The sequence below is a fragment of the Martes martes genome (assembly GCF_963455335.1).
Source record: "Martes martes genome assembly, chromosome: 3".
NCBI lineage: Eukaryota > Metazoa > Chordata > Mammalia > Carnivora > Mustelidae > Martes > Martes martes.
Window position 1 is genome coordinate 153,807,926 of NC_137890.1, and position 14,063 is coordinate 153,821,988.

Below are 14,063 nucleotides of genomic sequence, written 5' to 3' on the forward strand. Positions count from 1 at the left end.
GCTCCCCCTGCTTGTGCTCTCTCTCTCTCTGACAAATAAATAAAACCTGCATTTAAAAAAAAAAAAAACTTGTTTTGATGACTCTCTAGTGTGAGCTACAGGTATTCGGAAGTTGTGGAATCAAGGAGACTTGCATAATTCTACATAGAAAAGAAAGAGAGAAATGGAGGAGAGGGAGGACAGGACTAAGAGGAGGGAGGGTGGGAGAGAGGTAAGCTAGGTGAAATAAATATCCAAAAAGACATTCTACTTTACTTTTTTAAGTTTTTTTTTAAGTAATCTCTACACCCAACAATGGGGCTCAAATGCATGACCCCAAGATCAAGAGTCGCATGCTCTCCTGACTGAGCCAGCCAGGCGCCCCAAGACATTCTACTTTAAAGCTAGAATTATCCTGGCTGACTTCTCTTCCAGTGAACAAAATGTACCCTGGTATTTTTTTTTTTATTAAAGGATCTAAAAATGTTTTCCATTCTTAAGCGGTTCCTATGGACATCATTACTTTTCTCTTTGAGTATATTACATAAACTCAATTCCATAAGACCTAAATTGTTTTTTTTAACTTCATATTTAGCTTTTAATGATGGATTCACATGGTTCAAAAATCAGATGGTAACAAAAGACTAAATGCTGTTTCCACTAAAAAAAGATAACAGAGGAATAGTTTCCTTCCGCTTTTATTGAGTGTCTTTGGTGGTACTACTTGTCATCCAACCCCTGAGAATTCAAAAATACACAAGTGAGGTTCTCCAGCAGCAGTGGTCCTGATGAGGTCCGCCTCCCTGCACCCCTGGCCATGTCCTACCCAGGGCAAACCATCCACAGCACAGCGGGTTGGTTAGACGTCATCCACAGTCCATGGGCAGTCAGTACTTGGACACAGCACCCTGGGACGTGTTATGCCTAAAATTCTGAACATGACATTGGGTTGGTCTTTGACTATCTTTGTGTCTGCTTAATGTTAAGTTACATGATAATCACCAATGCAGCATGTTTTCAAGAAAATCAACACCACTGACTCCTTAGGAAGAAGCATTTGCTAATCCCAGTAACTATATATAATTGCCACATTTCTAATCTCTGAAATAACCCTTTAGACACACATTGATGGAGCAGGCTGTTGAACTTTTGCAAAGGACACTTAACCCTCTACAAAAATGGTGTAAAATATAGGCTTGGAGAATGAGCTGGTCTGCTCCAGTGACCGGTCCTGATGCGGGCCAGCTGAGGGGAAGCTTAATCACTGTAATCGCAGATATTATTAGCTTGCCAAGTGCTTTTCATCTCTTAAGGGCTGCCCAAGGACCAAGTGATAAACCAGGAATATTGCACCTTTTATCCCATTATTTCAAGAATGAATCATTCCTTACTCAAATTTTTGATGTGCCCTTGGGGATAGTCAGAAACCCCAAATTATCAACTGTGATCAATACCGCATCTTACTTGTGGATTTAAGTCTACTTTTCAGACCCCAGGATTTTGTCTTCAAACTGTCAACATCGTTCTATTTTAAAACAAAAACTAATTTCACTGAATTGCTAAAACAAGCCTGGGGTTACTACTAGAGCCCTGCAGAGGGTTCCAAGGATTGAAACGCATTCTCATAGAATCCTGCAGGTGGCGCCATAAGCAAACGGTCTTACCCACGTCCACCAACCCGCTCTCCCCAGAATTAAAAACAAGAAAACGAGATTTTAGTTCACAGGAAAAAGGGGAGGAGAATATAGAAAAGCTACAGAATTGTGACGTATCATATAGAATTGCGCTACCATCATAAAAAATTCAGTAATTAAAATATTGATTATGGAATTGCCTACTTCCTTTGTATTAAATATGCACGTTTTATAGGCACTGTGTTTATAAATAAATATATTTTAAGATGACTCTTTTATGATGCCGTAATGACAGACAGTCCTCATTTGTGTGTTAAACGTGTTCTTTAACAAAATTATACATTCACCATGGCAATGGGACTAGCCCGGCTTCCAGCCTCCATCTAATCTAACAGAATGGTATTTCTGCAGTCCTAACACTCTGCTTAATCACGCCAATAAAAAGAGTAGATTTCTTTGTAATGCAATTTGTAAGCAATAAACATGATTGAGAATGCAGTATTTGCTGTCGACTATGTTTAATGCAGGGTTTTAATTTGGTGTGTAATTATTCATTTAGTAGGCACTTTTTCCATTCACATGTCTTTGCCCTGTTCTAGAGAAAGTTGGTAAGTTTGCAGAACATTGGGGATGCAGGGTTTCCACGTACACTATGCAAACCAGAGTTGGATGCAGATGTTATAGAAAAAGAATAATTTTTTTTTATCTGCTAAAGACAGGAGGTCACATTAACTGGTAATACAGACACATAAAAATGTGATTATGGGTTCTAAACAGAACGCAGTAGGCTCCTAGTTAACACAATGAGATTTCTAGGAAGTGATGCATAAATTCTTCAAAAATGACACATTTCTCACGTTTCATTCCAATTAAATTACTGAGGCAGCTAACAGCGATGAGCGCAAAGTACGGGGGTAAAATGAGGGTTTCTTCTTGTAACTGTATCACTGTGGAAGTATATTTTTATGAGAAGCAGTTAATATTAAGCTATTATTTTTCAACTGTGCTGGAAGGGATGTCTCGAGCCTTCCTTGCCGAGCTCTCCCCAGAAGAGTCTGCTCCTTTGTTTCTTGGGTGCACTAATAGGAAGAGAGAATTGCTGGGGCCCGCCCCCGCCCTCCTCTCTGGAGTCAAAGGGGCCAGCCAGGAAAGGGGTCCCGGGTGTCCGTCCCCAGGGTCGGGCCCAACCGCCGCCCAGAGGCCTGTGGCCGCGAGACTCCAAGGTGCACAGCGCCCCACTCGCTCCCGGTGGCGCCGGGCTGGGGGCGAGCAGCAGGGCCGGGCACCCCACCCGAGATCCGCCAGCGCTTGGGGCTTTACCCCCGGAGGGCTCCTCATGCCTCCGGGGTCCTGAGCGTCCCGCGGCCGCGCGGGGGGTTGTCGCCCAATATTGGGGGTCTCGAAGGCGGGCCAGGGAGCGCGGAGGGCCAGGGAGCGCGGAGGTCCAGCTCACCGGGCGGTGGGGTTCGGAACTGCTCCCCGGTGAAGGAGAACAGAGGGGCGCGGGGCCGCCCAGGGGAGGAGGAGGCGGGAGGGGACGTCGGAAGACAAAAGGATGTGCAGCTTTGAATTCAAAAAGATGTTTTTGAAAGCCTAGTCCTGGGGTTTGAAAGGCGCACCGAGGACAGCCGCGGAGCGATCCCAATCAGAAATGCGATTTGAAGTCCTAATGAACTTGATTGCGTGAACATTTATAATCCCCCATGGCCCTAAATGAAATCAGATATAATCAGAAGATACAGGGAAGGGAGTGTTTACAGCCGACGCCGGGCGGCTGCGGGACGGGGAGATGCGGCCCCGGTATTGATGTCGAAAATGATGGATAACGCGGGAATGGCAAATATACTATTTGTCTAATGGCTCGGCAATTAAATTCCCCTGTAAATGACCCATGCCTCATTTCATCCTAATCTATGGAATTTTGATTGAATTCGTCAGCTCTAATTGAAAAATACTGCACTTTAATGTCTGCATTGCAGTTTCAGGACGAGAGTGGTTTTAATGAGACAGTGCCCCCCTGACCCGGGAATATTTGAGACTTTTATTCGGAATTTAAAGCCAGAAGATTGCTCAACTGAGCGCTGCGATTTCCTTTCCTGTATCCACGTCCATCTATCTCCAGACGCGATTTAATAAACGCACTTGGGGATAAATGCGCCCGCGACCTTCGCGCCCCTGTGGCATCCAAGGAGAGGCCCCTCCCTGGGACGGGAGCGAGCGGGGACCCGGGGGCGATACAGAGGCCGCAGGCGCAAACGGGGGCGCTCAGAGGAGCTGCTGCTCTCTGGGGGTTGGGGGGCAGGTACCCCGCCCCTGCTCTGGTCCCCGGGCCCAATCGCGGACCCAGGCCTCCGCCTTCCTGGGCCAAACCCAGGCGTCACCCCCGGAGGAGGTGGCCCAGCTGCCTGCGACCTGAGCACCCCAAGAGGGGGCCGGCCCCCCGACACGCTTTATATGCAAATAGCGAGGCGAAGCCATCCCTGAGAAATTAGCTACTTGCTGAAGCATATTTACTAGATTGAAATGAGTTAAAGAGAAACATTTTAAGTCGTTTAAAGGAGATAATTGGGCCACATTAAAACTGGAGATGTTTGTTCCTTCCCAAAAAAAAAAAAAAAAAAGGCGGGGGGGGCGGTAAAAGCGCCCCCAGCACACACACCCGAAACGAGGACTCGGGGCCCCTGCTGCTCAGAGACCAGAAGTGCGGGAGTGCGCGGGACCCCAGCCTGCGGGGACCTTGCCCGGACTCCCCTCCAGACCGAGAAGCCACAGCAGGCCTCCCTGGCTCCGAGGGACCGATCCCGACCGCGGCCCGCAGGGGGCGCCCTCGAGCCAGGGTCCTGCGGCGAAAACGGAGCCCGGCAGAGGAAAGGGGAGGTCAGACCTTGGTCCTGGTCGCGCACCCGCGTCGGTCCCCCAGCTTCGTCCACCCTAGTACCCCAGCCACGTTCAAAACTCTCACAGTGGGATCGCGATGGGAGCCCTGGGGACATGGAGTTTGGGGGGAAGCAAGAGGGCAAAGTGCAAGGGTTGCCTATCCCCTCCCCCAAAGAGTTGGGGATCTAAGGTTGGTTTGTTAAGTTAACAGAATTTACAGAGCTTTTATTTAAAATAAAATAATCTAAAATGACATAGAGGCCATCTTCCCAGAAAGATAGTGCCGTATGCCCTTCTGATGCTCAATTTGGTAACGAGGGCCCACTGCCAGGAAAGCTCCCAGGGCCAGGAACTGCCTCTGCGCCTGTCGCAGTGCATGTTGCAGTGCATGCAGAGGGTCTGACACTGAACCGACCTGGGAGCGGTGCTTTGGAACCTCCAACCCACCCCCCACCCCCAGTAGTCGCGCATGTTCAATACTACCCTGCAGCCTGTTCCATGGGTGGCCTATGGTTTGTCTTTAAATGCTCGAGAATCTTGTGCTCAGAGGCTGCCCTCAAACCATACTCTCCCTCTGAGCGCGCAGGCCTGCGCCCCAGGCTGCCTCACATCCACACAGCACTCTGCGAGGCCTCTGGCGCAATGCAGCTACCCTACTACGCCACCATTCCGGGCCAGGCCCCCTGCCAAGGAATGCCACGCGATCTAATTCGGTTCCGCGACAAACCGTGGCGGAAGCACTATATTAATGACCCCCGTTTTAGAAACGCAGTCCGGCCGCTGGTGGGAGAGAGCCGGGGTCCCCCGCCCATTACGCAGGTGGGGCAACAGAGGCCGCGGTGTGCTGGGCCGTGGACGCGTCCATGCGGGTCAGGCCCAGATGTCAGAGGGCTTCTTATCCAGCCACTTCCTGGATGAGGCTGCTCAGGATGAGTCAGAGTCAGGAAAACTGGGGTTGTAAAGACAGCCGGGGTGGGGTTCCTATTATCACATCCAAAATCGGATCATATTTCCTAGCACTTTGTGTGTCTAAATTTTTCCCCTCGTTTGTGACAAAGGCTTATCTTGTGCTCTAGATGTTTATAATGAAAAGAAAAGAAAGAAAAATGCATTTTTTCTTATGCAGTTGTAGGCATGGGGAAAAAAAATAGACGTATCAGCCCTTCTTATCCCCCGAGAAGGGGAGCCTGGGATCCACCAACTCCCCCTGCACAGCGAAACCCAGGTTCCAAAGCAGATGCCATTACTTCCATGGCCCATAGGGGGCGATGTGGATCCCTGAGCGCTCTGCACACCCACGTCGCTTTTCAGGCTGTTACTCCTTTGGAAACTGTGAAGCCTCAAATAAAAATGTTTCCTGCCATTCCCTCATTAATTTATTAAAATACATAATAACACATTTGAGCTCTGTTTACAGATAGGAAATAGCCCTGTTACTTCATTAAATTGAAAATGTGTAATATGAAATTTGTGTTGCAAAATACAAGTATTCAGTTCATTACATTTTAAAGTATAAATTTCCAAATAACATTCAATAATACGAATAACTGAATTGGAATGTTTTTTGGGTTAGAATGAAGCTGAACTTTTAAGTCTCTCATTTCTTAAGTCTCCTAAGGTTTTTCTTGGGTTTTGGTGGTGGTGGTGGTGGGTGTTTGTTGCAATCTATTTTTTTAAAGGTTTTATTTATTTACTAGACAGAGATCACAAGTAGGCAGAGAGGCAGGCAGAGAGAGAGAGAGAGGAGGCAGCAGGCTCCCCATGGAGCAGAGAGCCCGATGTGGGGCTCCATCCCAGGCCCCTGGGATCATGACCTGAGCCAAAGACAGAGGCTTTAACCCACTGAGCCACACAGGTGCCCCTGTTTGTTGCAATTTAAGTGGGTCTGAGAGAAACTCAGAACAGGGGAAAATTATAAGAAGCAAAAGATAAGCTAGGAGTATCACATCACAATAACAAACAGATTCTAAAATAGTCATCTCAAAAACAAAATATAATGACTAGAAGGAGCGGGCATGGTGAGCAAGGGCGGGGGAGGGGAAGTCCCTGAATTCAGTGGATGCATCAAATTGGTCACATGATGTCAATCACCCTCCCTCTCTGAGCTACCATGATCAATTTCTGCTGGTTCTGAAGCTTACCGTTTATTATTGTCCCAGATTTTGGAGAACAGAAGGTTTGTCCAGGTGGAGACGAGCAGGATTGCTTCTGGCTTTGGCTCTCATTTCCCAGCAGAACCTAGTTTTTCACCCATTCCCCAGGGGAAGGAGAGCCTGAGGCAGAGGGCTGCAGGAGGCCCGCTCCCCACACCCTGTCCCTGCCCCACTGTCATTTCTGTCACCACTCTGGACGGCTGCTCTGCTGTGGGCTGGTTTGAACAGGCATCAGACACCCATAAGGGCCCCTAGAAGCAGCCTCCGAAGCCCTCTCTTGGTGGTCGGTGGAAATATCCTTGCAGGCAGCCGTCACCCTCAGTGTGGACATTCACGTGAATAACTTCCCTTCGAAGCGTGTTTCAAAATCGCTGTGCAGAATAAACACTAGATAGTAAGGTATGAACAACAGGCTTTCTTTAACTCCCTGCTGGAAGGAAGGAGGAAAGGAGGGGAGGAAGGAAAGAGGGAGGAAAGAAAGGAGGAAGGAAAGAAGGAGGGAGGGAAAGAAAGAAAGAGGGAGGCAAGGAAAGAGGGAGGGATGGAAGGAAGGAGGGAGGGAGGGAGGGAACGGAAGGCAGGCACCCTCAACACACACACACACACACACACAGGCAACATGCCCCACAAAAAGAAATATTTTCATTTCCTGCAAAACCCAGAAGTGTCCCCTAGGACAGTATGGAGACAGCATTCGAGTTTTTCTTGATTTTTCCTTCTGGGCCTGAAGGCACTCCTCTCTCCTCATTTCCCTTTTCTCCTGTGGGATGTACACGTGCTCTAGCAGGTTGGGCCCTGGCAGAAAATCCTTCAGGAGGTTGCCGTTTGCTCTCTATCCTTGCTCTTGGCTCCTTCTTTCCCTAAAGTTCCGGGACTTCAGGATACACCCACAGGGGAGATCACTGCCGGCAGCAAAGTCAGGCAATTCAGTTCCCCTGTATTTTTTCAGATGACAAGTGGGGGAAATTCCAAGATTCTTCTGTTTCCAAGGTCTGGCAGGTGAGTATCTCCAATTATTTCTGCAATCACCACCACCAAGGGGCTGTATATTTAGGGAACCCGAGGCAGCAGGGACAATTGAGAGGCCTGCAAACAAGGGTGCTCTCGCTCCTCTACCACTGCAAGCTTCTCCGGGCAGTAGCAGAGGGAAGAAAGACAGTGAGTGTGTATATGTAACTAGAGAACGGTGTTGGTTTGTCCTGGCCTGGCAAATACAGGTGCCTGCTGACATTTTCACTTCTCAAGCCTCACTGAAGGAAATCGGCTCTCTCTCTTTTGGCCAGTGGCCTACAGCTAACCTCAGGTCAGCGAGCAAAGGGGATAGATAGGTGAGTCAAAGAGGGTGGAGAGGAGTGTTAAGTCCTGTGGCCAGTCTCCACTGACTGCCCTCCTCACTGACTCTGGTGCTCAACATCTTTTTCACCCCTCAAATGAGAGTCAAAGATCTACACTGGGCTCTTCGTCCAATGTGGAATGTAATGATCCCAGTCGCTTTGGAGCAAGCACGTTTTTTTTCCCTGGTTCTGTAAGCTGGATGTTCTCTTGTTAGTCAAGTGCCCCTGTCTGCTTTTTTAGAAGGGACTGGCATCTATTGTGAGCTCCCTCCAATTGTGGGCTAATAGAAGGGCTCTTCCCAGCCCCCAAGAGCACAGGTCCCTTCCACCCTCTCCTTGGGAAAGCCTGACATTTAAGGTGGCACTCCTTGAGTTGCTGTCCCTACTAGTCACAACTGTCCTTCTGGGAAACCTTAGCAGAGCTAGGTTGGTCAGGTACACATGCAGTCACCTGGAGTTTTTCCAGATGAGGTTAAAGCTAAGTGCAATTTTACAAAGACATCCCCCCCCCACCTCCCGCAGAAATCCACAAGAGGAACAGAAGCCATTCTCATGCTCCCTCCCCAGTTAGCCAACTACTCTCCCCTGCGTTTACACCCAAGGCCTCGCCCCTGTCTGGTGACCTCCTCTCTAGGTGCTGTTTTCCAATCGGAAGGGGCGGGAACGCAAGCAAGCGCGGGCTCCGCTTTGCAAGTAGTTCTCGAAGGAGGGGAAACGGAGTTCCGCCTCCCAGCGATGGCCGCTTTTTGTTCGGTGCCCGCAGAAGTTAGAGTTGCAGCACCGCCCCTGATGTGCGTAACTGTTGACCCAAACATTCTGGTTCCCTCCAGGGTGGTTTCGAAAGGGTTAAGTGGATGAAGTAGAGGTAAACCGCGTCTTTTTTAAAAGACATACCACCTCCGGGGTGCGGGGGGGAGGTCTGGGCTGTCGAGGGGAGGCGGCAGGGGCCCTGCTTCGCGAGGACCTGGGGTTCTCCCCATCGCCAGCCATTGGGGGACGCGCGCGAGTCCTTGGCCGGCTTCTCCCCGACACGCGGTCCCCTCTCCCGAGCTGGGAGCTCGCGGGGTGCACCGCTGAGCCCGACGCTTCCGACTTCAGCCATCCATCGTACACCAGCTGTGTCCAGCCCCGGACCTTCCAAGGGAAAGCGGACGGGCCGGGCCGCGGGCACCGAAGCTGCCCCTGGCGTCCCAGGGGGCCTGCTCGCCAGGCGGTCCCCGAAGCCCCCGTCCCGCCTGCGCCCCTCCTCACCCCTCTGTGCCCTCTGCCCGCCTCCCAGGCCGCCCGGTTCGCGGCCCCGGGATTAGCATATCTGTGAAGTCCCGCAAACAATGCCCGCTGTGCGGGGAGATGAAAGTCGGGCGCCCGGTGGCTGGGGGTCGTTTGAAGTCCCCGAAAGGTGGGGCCGCGGGAATCCGAGGGGGCAGATGGGAGGAGATAGAGCCAGGTGAGAAACGCCGTGCGGCCATGCGCCTCCCTCCCCAGCGACCCAGGGCCAGGGTTTCGCAGACCGCACGGCCTCCCGGGCCCCCGGAGCAGCCAGCCCCGGACCCCACCCAAGTGGACGCTCGTCCTGTGCGGCCCCGCACGAGCCCTCGCAGTCCTTGTCGTCCGCGCCTCAGTTTCCGTGCCCCAACTGCAGCCCTGGGACACGGTTCGCCCCGGCCTCCGCCGGACGCTGGGAACCCCGGAGCGGCCGGCCTCAATCCCTGCCGAGGATCCCCCTTCCCCCACCCTCCCCAGGACTGTGTGCTCCCGGGGCGATTAGCGTTGTGCGCGGGCGCGGGGCTTCCCGGGCCATCCAGTACCCCCAGTGGTCACTCACTCCCCACTCCAACCTGTGGGGCTATTCCCAAAAGCAACTAGGACCCCCGCCTGCGCCCTCGGACGCCTAGGCCCGGGGTCTGAAGCCGAGCCCAGGATGGAGTGACAGGTCAGCGCGTCCAGGCCCGCAGATCCCAGGCTTCCCGGCGGTGCAGAACCCTCACCCGGCCGCTAGATCCTACGAGGGCAGGGCACGGCTCGCAGATCACGAGCTCGTGGCTCCGTCTGTTACTGCGCACCGGGGTGGGGAGGGCGGCACAGGTGTTAAGGGTCAGGTTCCCCAGCCTTCGGGCCTGCGGGGAACACTTTCCAACTCCCCCAAGAAAACACACACACACACACACACACACACACACACACACACACAGTCTCCCCCCTTTTACGTTTCTGGTTTGCAGGTTTGTTTCTGCTACTCTGAGGGTGGGGGACAAAAAGCAAAACTTTCTACATAAGAATGTCGCAGCACACACAGTCCCGCAAAGTGTTTCTTCTTCAGGGCGCTTTAGAAAAACCCCCTGTCCTGCTTTCTGCATGGTCAAGGAGGAGAATAATGAAACCAAAGACTTTCATTTTATAAACCACTTGATCTTTGCTTGGGAAACTCTATTAATTGAATGGGTTTGCCTTTTTTGCCAGTCCCCTTTATCATTATTTATGGGCTTTAAATTGTTTAAAGTTCCCTTGACGTTCAATTTACAAGTTTGGGGACTTTTTTTGTTCTGCCTTTTGTCCTGGAGAAAGACATCGTGTTGGAAGCGCTTTGAAAAGCCAAACAGGAGAGGTTGGCAATGAAAGGGAAGCAGGCGAGATCCCTTTTAATTCCGTCCTGTTAGTGAATGGCTCTTTTACATAATTGCAGGAGCTATTTCAAAGCCAGCCAAGGGCTGACTTCACTTAGAACCACATGGAGTCTATTTTGGGCTTTCAGATTTAAAAAAAAAAAAAAAAAAGGGCTGAATAAAATAGTTAAAAAAGATGAGGCTTCAATGCTTTCTGCTACTTGCAAATTGGTGTGTCTGATGGGGAATTTTACACAAGCACCCCTTTGTAAGTGCGTCTTGGGCTTGGGAGGGACTGTTGTGGGTTTGCTGGGTGTGAATCCCAATTGCCCTTCCATAAATAAAACCCATCCCAAGCTATTTCCCAACGATTGCCAGGAGCAAGAGCCGCTGCCATGACCGAATGATCAGGCCACTCAAAGTCTCTATAAATAAAAACAACACGGTTGCCAGAGAAACCAGCCTCTCTCCCGGGACTGGGTGGCGGGCGGGAGCACCCGGCCCGCTGGGTCTGCGGGTGTCTCCGCACCCACGGAGACCTGGGGCGCCCACGGAGCCCCTTCTCCTCCACCGCCCGCGACCTCCACCCTGGCGGCGGTTTGTAAAAGGCGCGGTTCGCCGTGCTTCCTCCTCCGGGCTGGACTCCACCGGCCGACGCAAGTTTGCTACATGAATATTCATTTACTTGTGCGTTTAGCATTTTATGCTCAGCCTCCATACACCTGCACGCGAACGTTGACTGGGACAGCCCCGAAGCGTGGAGACAACTTAATTACCATCACTTTTACTGACGTCTGAGGTTTTAAGTGGCTTAATACGGTCTTGACACCAGCTTGGCATCGGCCGAGGAAAGTGCGTAAGGGGTGGGCCAGCTTCATCCCGGCGGGAGTCTTCCTGAGAGGGGAAAAAAAAAAAAGTTCGCGGAAGTTAACTAGAGTTGGAGCACCCAGATGTGCTTGCGGTTGTGTCCTTCCTTTTTCCGAATCCGAGGGAGCGCGCGCGGGGGGTGGGGGGTGGGGGGGTACCTCTGAAGGCAAAGTTGCAAAGATCTGTGCTAGGTGGTTTTCCTGCGCAGCTTGGGCCGAGCCGAGTCACCCCAAGGGTTCTGCAGTTTGAGGCAGGTCCGAGGCAAGCAGGTAGGAATCCGAAGGATGGATAAGCCCTGTACCTGTCGCTCGCTACCCATAAATCTCTCGGAGGAGAGGAGGAAGAACTCTAGGGGCTTTTATTTTCCGCAGTCCCCGCGCTCTGAACGCTTTGCAGGTAGCTGAGGTGCCCCGAATGAATCTTGTTAATCATCGGCGAAACACAAGAATCCTTTTATGATGCGAACAGTCGTTTTCTGAGCAGTTAAGCATTAGATGAGAAAATATGACCGCATTGCATTCGAGAAAAAGCACACTAGTAAATAAAATTCATATTGATGAGAATTCTCTGAACTCACTAATAAAAGAAGATTAGTATTATAACCCCCGCAGTCAATACTTTCCACAGCAATTTATGGATGCAAATAATATGCCATCAAATTATTTCAAGTGTAGCTATAATTCAGCGCACCTAAATCTTCTTGCTGAACTTTAAATGTAGAATTATCACCAAAATAATCAAAGGAATCCCTGTCTCTCCGAGGGTAATCAGGCGACGGAAGTCCCTAGAACAATATTTTTACTGCGAAATAGTAAAGTGGATGGCAAATCTGCTCGGGTAAAATGAGTAACAGCTTACACACACGCCAGTGTCAAGCCGCGAAGAGACCCGGCTGTAGCAACGTAAATCAAGCAAGAAGTCGAACATTTTTTCTTAGTATTCAAAAAACAAGGTAACCATACCAGAGACTCTGTGCCTGTAACTATCCCATAATGAGAGGGAGTATTTATTATGCTCATAAAGAAATCAGCCTTTTGCCCTGGGCTTCGATCCCCCCCCCTTCCTTTGCTTCTTTTGTAGGAGTGGAGAAAGAGGGATAGAGCTTAGAGACCCCACAGACACCTCCTGCCCCGCGGATTCCACCGATTCCCCCTCACGCCGCCTAAGCCACCTCGGGGTCTGGGCGTGTAGGGAGTGCAGGCGGTACAGTCAGCGGCGTCCTAATGAATTCCTTTCAAACCGCCTGCCGCCGGAGCCATCTATTACTGCCGCCTGGAGTGGGGAAACGCGCTCGAGACGTCTTTGTCCGGGTGGCGGTGGGGCGCGAGGGGGGGGGGAGGAGGCGAGCGGGAGGAGGGCGGCTGGCTGCGGGGCGGGCGAGTTTTCCCAGCGCTCAGGGGCGCCGGGATGCACCCTCCTTTCTTTCCTCCAGGGCCCTTTGGGTGGGCAGTGGGTTCCTGGCCAGACCCATGGCTGAAGAGGTGCTCTCGAATTAAGACGTCCCCCTGGGGGCCTTGGAGTTAGAGCGGGAGAAAGAAGAGCGAGAAAGAAGAGCTTCAAGGAATAGGGTCGATAAATTCATAAAGATCGATTTATCTTTATCTCCCAATTAAATGTGCTTGTAAGTGATACATAACACACGTCCAACACGGGCCAACTCCCCAACCACTAGCTCCTCGGCGTGAGCTGATTTTTAATGACTGGAATAACAATGCCCTTCTCTCCTCTCCTCGCGAGCCAGGTGCTCCTCGGCCGCTCCGGGCGAGCGTCTAAACCCGGGAAGTTGGAGCCGAGGCCCTGGAGGCGCGTGGAAGCCCCGCGCGCACTGGCGCGCACTGCACGGGCAGCCCTGGCCACGAATTCCGTTTTTTAAGAGAAATTCGAGCACTGCAAGTTTCTGGTTTTGTCATAGAGAAGGGGATAAGCACCTCCCTAGCCCCCACTTTCTCCCCGCCTGTTCCCTTGTTCCCAAATTCTGGGATTTTACCATTGTCGAGGCAGGGGAAACATCTTGAGGGAATCCGCTCCATCCTGCAGTAGGCAAAGGGGAACCGCGCGCCCTCGAGTCCTCGCTCAGGAAACCGGGTGGCGGCGCCGGGGTGAGCGCTCCCTCGGTTCTCAACGTGCTTAATTAGCGCCTATTTACAAAACGCAGCTTTTATTTGAGCAAACATCATAAAGCTTTCATCAGGATAATCTCACGTTATACAATCTGGAGGCACAGCAACTCCCCCTTCCTCCCCGAGGATGGAGCAGATAAAGGACTCGCTTTATTATCATAATTATCGTGGCTGTTATTTTGGTGCGCGCAGGCAAAGTGTGTAAATAGGTGCGATGATTAAGAATGTCATGAAAAATGAGAAGGGATCGCTCACAGGAGGGCCCAGGACGGGATGGGGGGACCAGCAACCTCCCCGCCCCGCCCGGGAGCGCGGGGGGCGCAGCGAGGAACCCGGCCCGCTCCAGCCGGTGGCGGGGGCCTTCCAGCTCCCGACCAGCGCCCTGGGGGCGGATGTGAAGGGGCAAGATCTTGCTCCCAACTCTGGGAACCTCTTCTGGAGCACGGGCGCAGCAGCGGCACCCAACACTAGGGAGAGCCGCGGACAGGTTTGTTCC